The 10,494-nt window shown below is 40.4% G+C and overlaps 1 long non-coding RNA gene across 1 annotated transcript; it reads left to right on the forward strand.

The window, feature by feature from the left end:
- The first annotated feature begins 217 nt into the window (after positions 1 to 217).
- Positions 218 to 10,205, forward strand: LOC148147662 (uncharacterized). The gene is made up of 2 exons (XR_015759607.1): positions 218 to 531; positions 6,692 to 10,205. It is a non-coding gene; the product is annotated as an uncharacterized LOC148147662 (long non-coding RNA).
- Positions 10,206 to 10,494: the final 289 nt, after the last annotated feature.

Here is a 10,494-nt window from a genome sequence, read left to right on the forward strand (position 1 = left end):
ACTATCTACCTTTTCCACTGTCTTTCTGACATCTGTAAATTTAGCTCCAAAACTTCAGTCATTCCAGCTCCCATCTCGGTCTGGAAAAATGATCAAAGTCATACGCCACCAGGTTATAAGCTTAAAACCACCACTCTGGATGACAGGGCTTCCTGCATAACCCTTACTCAACAACAGGAAATGATTTGGCACGTCAAACAAACGTTGCGCACAGGAATTGGCAGGAAAATCTAAGAACCGAGCATTCTGACACAGGAGAGTTTCAAAGCGTCAGGTCACCGATCAGAGTATCTCAGAATGACTTAAACTCCAGGAAAAGTTTGGGAAGTTAGCAAAGTTAGTAAATTCCAGCGCAGCTGCATTGTAGCGAGAGCTTCCAGTAAACTGATATCTCAAATAGTTAGTTCCGGACTGGATTGCGAGAGGACACTTTGCAACACTCGCTTTGGATGGTCAACTGCTGATAATCACTTGGTTATATCAAATCTTTCACTTTTATTCTCAGCTTGGAGTGAGTGCATACACTTGCTGGTAAGGAAGTGTCTAAATCATCAATTTGAACAAACTCAATTTAGATTGTAATTTCTTATTTGCTTGAAGAGAAATCAACAGGCTTTAAAATTCTGTAGCTCTGAGCTTTGAATGGATTTATTTTCGAGGGATGCATTGAGAAAGCAGGCTGTTAAGAGCCGAGTGAAACTGGAACCACATTTCTTGGTGGGCTGGGCCACTTGGTTGAGGAACGTTAAATATACAATCGATTGTGATTAGGTGTGACTTACAATATAGTGCAGGAGATAAGTGTCAAACAGTTCAGTGGAGAAAGGAGAGAGGTATTTGCTTGATTTCTGCCTCAATGATGGATTTTCTGCCACATTCTAAAGATGTGCAGGCTAGGCAGATGACCATGGGAAATGCAGAGTCACAGGGATCGTGTGGGAAGATCAGAGTGGTCTTTTTGGGCCAAATGGCCTGCTTCCAAGCTGTAGGGATTCTATGGCTTTAGTCTATGATTTCCTTCCTGAAACGATATTAATAAACCAATTGGGTGTTTACATCAATTGATTGTGGTCACCTTTAAGTTTTAGGATGGCATGGTGGCTGAGTGGTTAGCACTACTGCCTCACAGTGCCAGGGACATGGGTTTGATTCCACCCTTGGTGACTGTCTGTGTGGAGTTTGCACTTTCTCTCTGTGTCTGTGTAGGTTTCCTCCAGGTGCTCTGGTTTCCTCACACAGTCTAAAGGTGTGCAAGTTAGGCAGATTAGCCATGCTAAGTTGCCCCATAGTGTTCAGTGATAGGTGGGTTAGCCATGGGAAACATAGGGGGATGGGTCTGGGTGGGATGCTGTTCGGTGTAGACCTTCTGGGCCAAATGGCCTGTTTCCACACTTTAGGGATTGTATGAATCGTAAGTATTTCTAGTCTTTAAAGTGAAAGTAAATTTCAGTTTGTGTTCAAGTCTGCAGTCATTTTTTTTCCCCCGGTTTAAAGATATCTTGTTAGATCTCAGATGGATATTTGTGTGTTAAAGGGAATTAATGCAATATGGTGTAAAGAGTAGGAATACTAGACTGGTTTTAATTAACAGCTTAAATGTGATAGAGATGGCCATTCGGATGATGTGTTGCAGTTGCAGCATGTGGGAGCTGCTGGTCACCAACGTGATCCAGATTGAACATGTCTTCGGTGAGTGTTTGCAGCTTGAGCTATTTTGGATCTGAGCTGAGGATCTGGAGCCTAAGCTGCAGATATTGCACTGCATCAGGGAGGGGAAAGGCTACCCGGACATTTTGGTCAAGGATGCAGCCATTCCTGAAATCAGGTAATTCAAAGTCAGTCTGTGATCAAGGATGGAAGGGTGTGAATATAGATGAAGCAGCTATGGAGACACAAGGGGCAGCTTTTAAGGAGGCTCAATCCCTTCAACTGCACAACAGTGAGGTACTTTCAACCTGTGAGAACGAGAATGGGGACTGCTAGGAATGAATAGACAATGACACCACTGTACAGGGAATCATTCAAGTTGGGGGAGGAACTGGGAATAGAGTAGTCATAGAAGGCAGTATAATTAGGAGTATAGACACTGTTCTCTGCAACATGAGTCTCAAAAGTTACGTCACCCACCTGGTTTCAGAGTTAAGGACATCTCCACAGTAGAAGTAGAAGTTGGAGCAGGAGGGGAGGAATCTAGTTGTTGCTGCCATCTACATTGATAGCAATGACATTGATAAGACTGTAAAGGAGGATCTGCTGAAAGGTTTTGAACAGTCAGGAGCTAAACTAAAATGCAGAACTTCCATAGTGAAAACCTTGGGATTACTACCTGAACCACAGGCAAATTAATGTCAAGGAGTAAATGAGCAAATTGCATGGCTTGAATAATAGTGTGAGTGTAATAAACTTCACTTCATGGGGCATTGGCACTGATACGGGGCTAGAAAGGAGCTGATCCAGTTAATGAGCATCACTCGAATCGTGCTGAGAGCAGTGTCCTGGTGAATCAAATAACTAGGATTTTAGAATGGGTTTTAAATTAATTGGAGGAGGGTAGAGGTTTTGGAAAGGAGAAAAATATGGGCATGAAAATCAAAAGGATACGACAGCATTGGAGGGAAACCATTAAAAAAGAAAACAGAAGGCCAGTCAGCTAATATTGATTATTGGGAAAATGTTTCAGTCTAATATAAAGAATGTAATAGCACAACATTTAGAAAGACATACTATAATCAAGCAGAGTCAGCATGTCATCATGGACAGGAAATCATGCCTAACAAATGTATTACTGTTCTTCAAGGAGAGACCAAGCAGTGTAGACAAGAGGGAACAAGTAGGTAGTCATACTCATAGAGATGTACAGCATGGGAACAATCCCTTCAGTCCAACTTGTCCATGCTGACCAGAAAACTTAGTCTAGTCCCATTTACCAGCATTTGGCCCATAGCCCCTTCCTGTTCATTTACCATTCCAGATGCCTTTAAATGTGTAGTTGTGCCAGCCTCTCCCATCACCTCTGTCAGATCATTCCATACACGCACCACCCCCATGTGAAAAAGTTGCCCTTTAAGTCTCTTTTAAATCTTTCCCCTCTCACCTTTACTCTATATCCTCCAGTTTTGAACTCCCCTACCCTGCGGAAAAGATCTTGACTAATCGCCCTGTCCATGCCCCTCATGCTTTTATAAACCTCTACAAGGTCACCCCCTCCAGGGAAAATAGCACCAACCTATTCTGCCTCTCCCTGTAGCTCAAACTCTCCAACCAGGGCAACATCCTTGTAAATCTTTCTGAACCTTTACAAGTTTAATAACATCTTTCCGACAGCAGGGAGACTGGAATTGAATGCTTTATTGTACACGTGGATTTCTAGAAGACCAGCAGAGAAGGTGCTGCACATGTAGTTATGATGGTTATTTTAGTTACTTATTCCTACGTATGAGACTACTTAATAAGATAAGATTCCATGGTGTTCAGGTTCTATATGAGCATGGAAAGAGGATGAGCGAACTAATGGAAGACCGAGTTGGGATAAAGGAGGCATTTTCAGGATGGCAACCTGCAACTAGTAGAGTGGCACAAGGATCAGCTGGGGCCACAATTAATATGATACATATTGATGACCTGAGTGAGAGAAATGAATGTATTATCATAAAGTTAATGGATAACAAAAATAGATGGGAAGGCAAGTAGTGAGGCAACAGAAGGATAGAGACAGGTTAAGTGAGTAAGCACAACCTTGGTGGATGGAAGAAAATTTGGAAAAATGTGAGGGTATTTGCTTTGACAGGAAGAACAGAGGAGTTAAATATTGCTCCTGGAAAGACTGCAGAAAGCTGCAGTTTGGGGGGTTTGGAGGTCCCAGTGCATGAATCTCAACAAGCTGAAGTGGCGAATAGAGAAGACAAATGGAATATTGGTTTTTCTTTCAAATGGATTGGGCTGTAAAAATAGCGCCATCTTATTAAAACTATAAAAAGCAATGGTCAGGCCATAACTGGAATAGCTTTAAATAGGTTTGGTGCAGTTATTTGAGGAAAGATATACTGGCATTGGACGAAGGTGAAAGTGAGGACTGCAGATGCTGGAGATCAGAGTCGAGAGTGTGGTGCTAGGAAAGCACAGCAGGTCAGGCAGCATTCGAGGAGCAGGAGAATTGACGTCCAGAGAAGGTTGATTCAATTGATCCTAGGTATGGAGCGATGTTCTTATGAGGAAAGATTGAATAGGTTGGATTCATTTGAGCTTAGGAAAATGAGAGGAGGACCAATTGAAACATACAGGATTTTTAGAGAACTTGATAGGGTGAAGGGATTGTTTCCTTTTGTGGGGAAGTCTAGGACCAGAGAGTGTAATCTCAGAATAAAATATTGTTCTTTTAAGACAGAAATGAGAACGATTTTTCTCTCTTGGAGAGTGGTGAACCTGTGGAATTCTTTACCAAGACAGCTGACAGTTAAGTTTGTTCAAGGCTGAGACAGAGAGATTTCTAATCAGTGAGGGATTAGAGTTATAGAGATAAATCAGGCGAGTGAAGTTGAAGATTCTCTGATCAACCATGATCTCATTGAATGGGATACAGACTTGGTGGGCTGAATAGTCGACTTCTATTCCTATGTGTTATGATCTAATAGACTTGAGGATAAATCACTTATTGAAATTACAACAAGACACAATAGTATGTTACAAAGCACCATTTATAGTGGATCCATGAAGGGATTTCAGTCCCAGTGCTTCCCAAGCTTCATCCATTCCCAAGGTAGTTCAGGGTTGGGGCCTGTTCCCAACTCTTTCTCCAGGAGAGAAAGAAAATCAATAAGTCACAGAATTGTTGGGGCATTCAGTCTAACGTGTCTGCGCTGGTATTTTAAATGTGTCAATCTTCTGCCTTTTCAAAGGCTACACTTTGTTTAAATTTAAATAATCATTTAAAACCTCTTGAATGCCTCAGTTGAACCTACTTCAACCACACAGTTCATTCTATATTTTATTCACTGTGTAAAAAGTTTTTATTTCACCTCATATTTGTTTCTTTTGCAAAACACTTCAAAAGTGCACTATCTGGCTTTATCAGTGAACAGTTTCTCCTTATTTACTCTATCTAGACCCCTCATGAACTTTCTTCTCTCCAGTACTAACCTCTTCAATTTATTCTCAAAACTGAAGTACCTAATCCCTGGAACAATATGTGTAAATATCCTCTTCACTCTCTGTAATGCATTCACACCCTTCCTGTAATATTGAGCCCAGACGCACGCATTACTCCAACTGAGGTCTATCCACTGTCTTCTGTCCATTCATTATAAACTCCTTGATCTTGTACTGTATACTCCAATAAATGAAGCCTAGAATACTGCAGGCATCATTAACATCTCTTGACACTTGTATTGCCACCATTCATGACTTATGCACCCTGGTCTTTCAATGTTTTTTGTACCAAAGTACATCACGTCACACTTAGGGTCATAAAGTCATACAGCATGAAAACGGACACTTCAGTCCAACCAGTCCACGCTGAATATAATTCCAAACTAAACTTGTTCCACCTGCCTATTCCTGGTCCATATAGCACCAATCCTTCCCTATTCATTTGCCTATCCAAACATTGTAATCCACCAACATCCACCACTTTCTCTGCAAGTTCATTCTATATGCAAACTACCCTCTGCCTCTTTTTAATGTCTTTTTTAAATTTATCTCCTCTCATCTTGAAAATGTGCCCGAGTTTTGAAATCCCACATCCTGGGGAATGGACAATTACTACTAACTCTATCTCTACCTCTCATTATTTTAAAAACGTCTATCAGGTCGCCCCTCAACCTCCTACACTCCAGCCAAAAAAACCTCCCAGTCTATTCAGCCTTTCTTTATAACTCAAACTTTCCATACCCAGCAATATCCTAGTTATTCTCTTCTGAACCCTCTCCAGCTTAATAATATCCATCCTATAACTGGGTGACCAGAACAGGTCACATTCCCTGCATTGAACTTTATCGGTCACCCATTCTCCCACTCCATCAACTTATCAATGCACTTTGGAAGTTCTACATTAGCCTCCTTACAATTGAACCAGGTTTTCTGTCTTCCCAAACTATGTAAATTTTCCATGCTGGCCAAGATCAAGATCATATATGTATGACGAAAAGCAAATGTCCAATATTGAGTTCTAGGGAACACCTATAAAATTTCTTCCATCCTTGAAAAATAATATATTGCTCCAGTCCCTTTCCCTCGGCAACTTTTGATTTCATGAGCTGTAACTTCACAAACTGTTGTATAATATTGAACACCTTTTGGAAGTCCATATAAACCACATCAACAGCAGTCCCCTCATAAACCCTCTCCATTACCTTCTGAAAACTAACTCCAGCCAAATTAGTGAAACATGATTTTTCCTTAACAAATCCATGTTGACTCTTCTAAAAATGCTATAAGTCTACTATCCTTCACTGCCCTACCCATTCCTACTCTCTTCTCCAGACATCCATCTTTAGGCAAGGAGTAAGTGAGCACTTAGGAAAAGTAAAACTGTGTTTTTGACTCAGACATCAAGTTGGATTTTACCTTTCCATCTCATCCACACTGACTTCCATCTCTTGATAAAATGACCAAGAGGTGAGAGAGGAACAAGGAAACCTTAATGCAGCTCACTATAATCAATAATTCTTACCTCTCCTTTTCTGAATTCATCCAGCAAAATCAAGAAGATGGGAGCCTGCTTCAGAAGGCAAAGAGAAAGACCAAAGCAAGATAACAATGAGGATGCAGCAGGTAATGACAACAAGAAGAACAACAAGAGGCGGAGGAGTAAACCTAATGATAAGACTAACCAGTGTAGGTGCTGTGCCTCAGTTGATTGCAGCGAACACAGATGTTGTTTAGTAGACTGTTTTTGTTTAGGAATTGATGACTCAGAGGAATACAATTGTTTTGGAGGTCTTTGGGATTCAGGAAACTGTGATTTGGGAGACTGCGATACAGGAGACTGCGATACAGGAGACTGCGATACAGGAGGCTGTGATTTGGGAGACTGCATATAAGCAAGCCTTGACTTCTGATTTAGGAGATACTTAACTTGTCACTTTTGGATACTGAGGCCAATAGACCTTGGGGGATTCTAACTGTTCTGTAACATGTTACCAGAAGGCACTTTACACCCATGAACATTTAGAGACTAACTCACTACTGATACCACAAACTGATCTCACCTATTTGAGTCATACAGAAAATTCTAGTAAATGCTTGGGATAGACACATATTGAAAGGAAATTAGTGCTTGAGTTTTAAGTATTAGAAGCTTCCTGTTTCAGTGACATCTGACAAACGTTTTCTTAAAGATTACAATCTCAGTACATCCAAAACACGGAATGAAACGTTTATGAAGTGACATTGATTTTAGGTAAACATGTCCTGAGTCAGAAAAAAATGTAGTACACCAAAAAAAGAGCAAAATTAATGACTGGTGTAAATGTGTCTCTGAATTAACTGTGGATTAACATCAATTATCCCATTGCCCTCTCTGTCAATGGTTGCATTCATAGCTCAACATATGCTTCAAGAATAGGATTTCATCTTTAATTTGGGTATCTTTCAAACTACAAATCTAAATATGAACTTTAGTAAAATTCAGCTTCAGCTATCCTTCAATCTAATGATTTTAAATGCACTTTAGTACCCAATGAATTAACAAACATTATATTAAATATTCATCCAGCTAATATTACCATGACAAAGCCATGTTTCCTTTTGAATATTGACTCCAGCTAGAAAATATATCTAATTACTGAATGAAAATATACAAACATCCCATGTTTGCTGCTGAAACATCTCCCTCTCTCTTGTCTCTCAATGAGACAAAATAGTTCAACACCAGTGAAGTTAATGTGACACTAAGACCATGAGTGACAGTGATAGGTGAAAGCTGAGGCAGTGATCAGAACTCTACAGTCCAGTCCCTTTAATTCACAAGATGGAAGCTTATGGGGACCTGAATGACATAGATCATGCTGTAAAATCTCAGAGGAATCATATGAAAACTCCTGTCAAGCCTTTCTCCATTTCAACCAGCTATATTTTCCAACTCAGTTCCCACATTGAGGCGAGATTCTCACCTCATTACTATTAACTTTCCATTTTACCATCTGCCAAGATGCTGAGAATACTTGATACAAAAGTAAGAGTTGGTCAGATGGGCAACTTTAGCTCATCACTTGCCCTTCCAGACCTCCATCTCAGACACCCAGCAATATTGGGGCTCCATGAACACTGGTCATACGCACCGCATCCATTAACGTTAGCTTAGAACATTTGCCAGACTCTCTAGATCATCAACGAGGTAAAAACAATGACTGCAGATGCTGGAAACCAGATTCTGGATTAGTGGTGCTGGAAGAGCACCTCTAGATCATCATAATACATCTCCGATCCACCAACAGTTTAAAAATGCACTTTGGAGCACACTAGGAACTATTACTGCAGTGCCATTGCAAGGACATCTTACATACAGAGACAGACACCCAACACACAGATTGGACCAGGCTGTAGCACAGCTGTTTACATGCTCCCTTTGTATGCTCTCATTGCTCTTTGACCCTACTTGGATGTTCACTGCCTCTCTGCTTTGCCTTGCATAAGAACCTCCTCATAAGAACCACCACCTTGTCTCGTTTTTTTTACCATATTGTAGGCCACTTTCACATGGAAGAAGAGAAAGGGAGGTATTAAGGGAGATGAATGTGGCTGGTACAGCTATTAGTCTTGGTGCAGGTGAGTGGGGGGAGGGGAGTGATGAATTATCCCAAGCAATAGCGTAGGCTTCACAGTGGCAGTGCAGGGTTAGCAGTGTGGGGCGTTGGGCTGGTTGAGAAAAATGAGAAAAAATGAGAGAAGGTGTTGCATGCAATAGTGAGTGACAGCCCATGATTTGATGTGGGTGCAGTAACATAGAGAAGATAGCAGCATTACTCTGGTGGAGCAGAGAAAGTTATTGATCTTCTTCCTACGCTGCAGGGCATTTCTGCAGATAACTGAGAGCACATAGACCCGGCTGGTAATTTCAGACCATGCTGGCCCGATCTAGAGTCTTGGTCTGCTGCGCCAGTCCCTTGGAAGAGGATGTCCCTCACTGGACCACCCCATCCACAAGCATTGCACCATTTCCCTTTCTATATCATTTACAGGGCAAATGTCATGAATAGTGTAGGACAACCCAAGACTGATATCTGGTCCTGGTTCCTTAGGGCCTTTTAAAGATGGTGCCATGTCATGGACATGGGTCCATTCCAGGATATCCTGCCAGTTGTGAATTCATTCAGATATGGTGAGTTGTAGAATTGGGCTAGCATTGGACAAGGGGGTCACCAAAAGCCAGGGGAGGCATTTAATGAGGTTAGTTTAAGATGATATGGTGAGGAAACATGCCACGCTTCATGGAATAAAACCATCTGTGAAAATCAATAAAATTGACTATCAGCCTAAAAAGAACCCTTATTACTAGATTGAAAATACATTCAATTGTCTCTTTAGTCTAAAAATGACTGCATTAATCAAAATCAAATTGCTTTGCATGCATTATACACTGTATAATCTGCCTATTAAAATTTCTTAGTTTCAATCCTATTGTGTTTATGGAATCATTTCCCATTAATTAAAACTGAGAAATACTATAACATGCAACTGCTCAGGTTGTATGATATTTTTGTGTCTCCTCTTTTAGTAGAATCACTAATCTATTTATTTCAAACAAGATAGTACCTGTTAAAAAAAAATCAGAGGAATGTTATATAAAGGGCCAGTGTTTCATTTTTATAAGACATTGTTAACTGGATTAGAAAGCTGTAAGTTTAGCTGGAACACCAGCTTTACATTCAGCTTGTTACTATCCAGTGACAGCAGTGGAAAATAAAATTCAGCGGGTACAAAACCAATGTTGCAACCTATCCTCAAAATCTTTCCAGGGGAAGTCAGGTTAAATTGTGCAATTGGTTTGAAATCCTTACACTCCATCTATGTATGTGATATTCTTTTATTCTGCAACCCACCCAACCCTGGATTATCATGTGTTATTACATTAATAGAATGAGAATCAAACCAACTTTTTGTTATCTTTCTTTGACTTTACTCATATATTATATGAAAAGATTTTTGGCTTGTGTATTTTTTGCTGTTATCTTTTCTGGAATCAGAATAAATCATTATTGAGTACTGTATTTAACCTTTTCTAATGTGCTTTCTTTTTATAAAAATCACCTGGGTGCTGGTGTGAGATAGACTCAGCAAACTTGTTTCTGGAAGAACGTTTAGCTCAGTAACTAAAAGAACTGATTTCAGTGTTGGGTGCTCTTGTTGGTCATTAGAGGGAGCTCATCTCAACAAATAGAAATCACAAACTCTGTAAATTAGTGATGAAATGCATTAGGCTAAGAGTTGACTTCAGCGATCCTGACTTTGTTGAGCTGGCTAATACAACCAGGTCTTCTTGCAGCCTGCAGTTTAGTA

Source organism: Chiloscyllium plagiosum, unplaced genomic scaffold, assembly GCF_037043375.1.
Source record: "Chiloscyllium plagiosum isolate Xiang-an unplaced genomic scaffold, Cpla_swu_hap1 HiC_scaffold_15, whole genome shotgun sequence".
Classification (NCBI taxonomy): Eukaryota; Metazoa; Chordata; class Chondrichthyes; order Orectolobiformes; family Hemiscylliidae; genus Chiloscyllium; species Chiloscyllium plagiosum.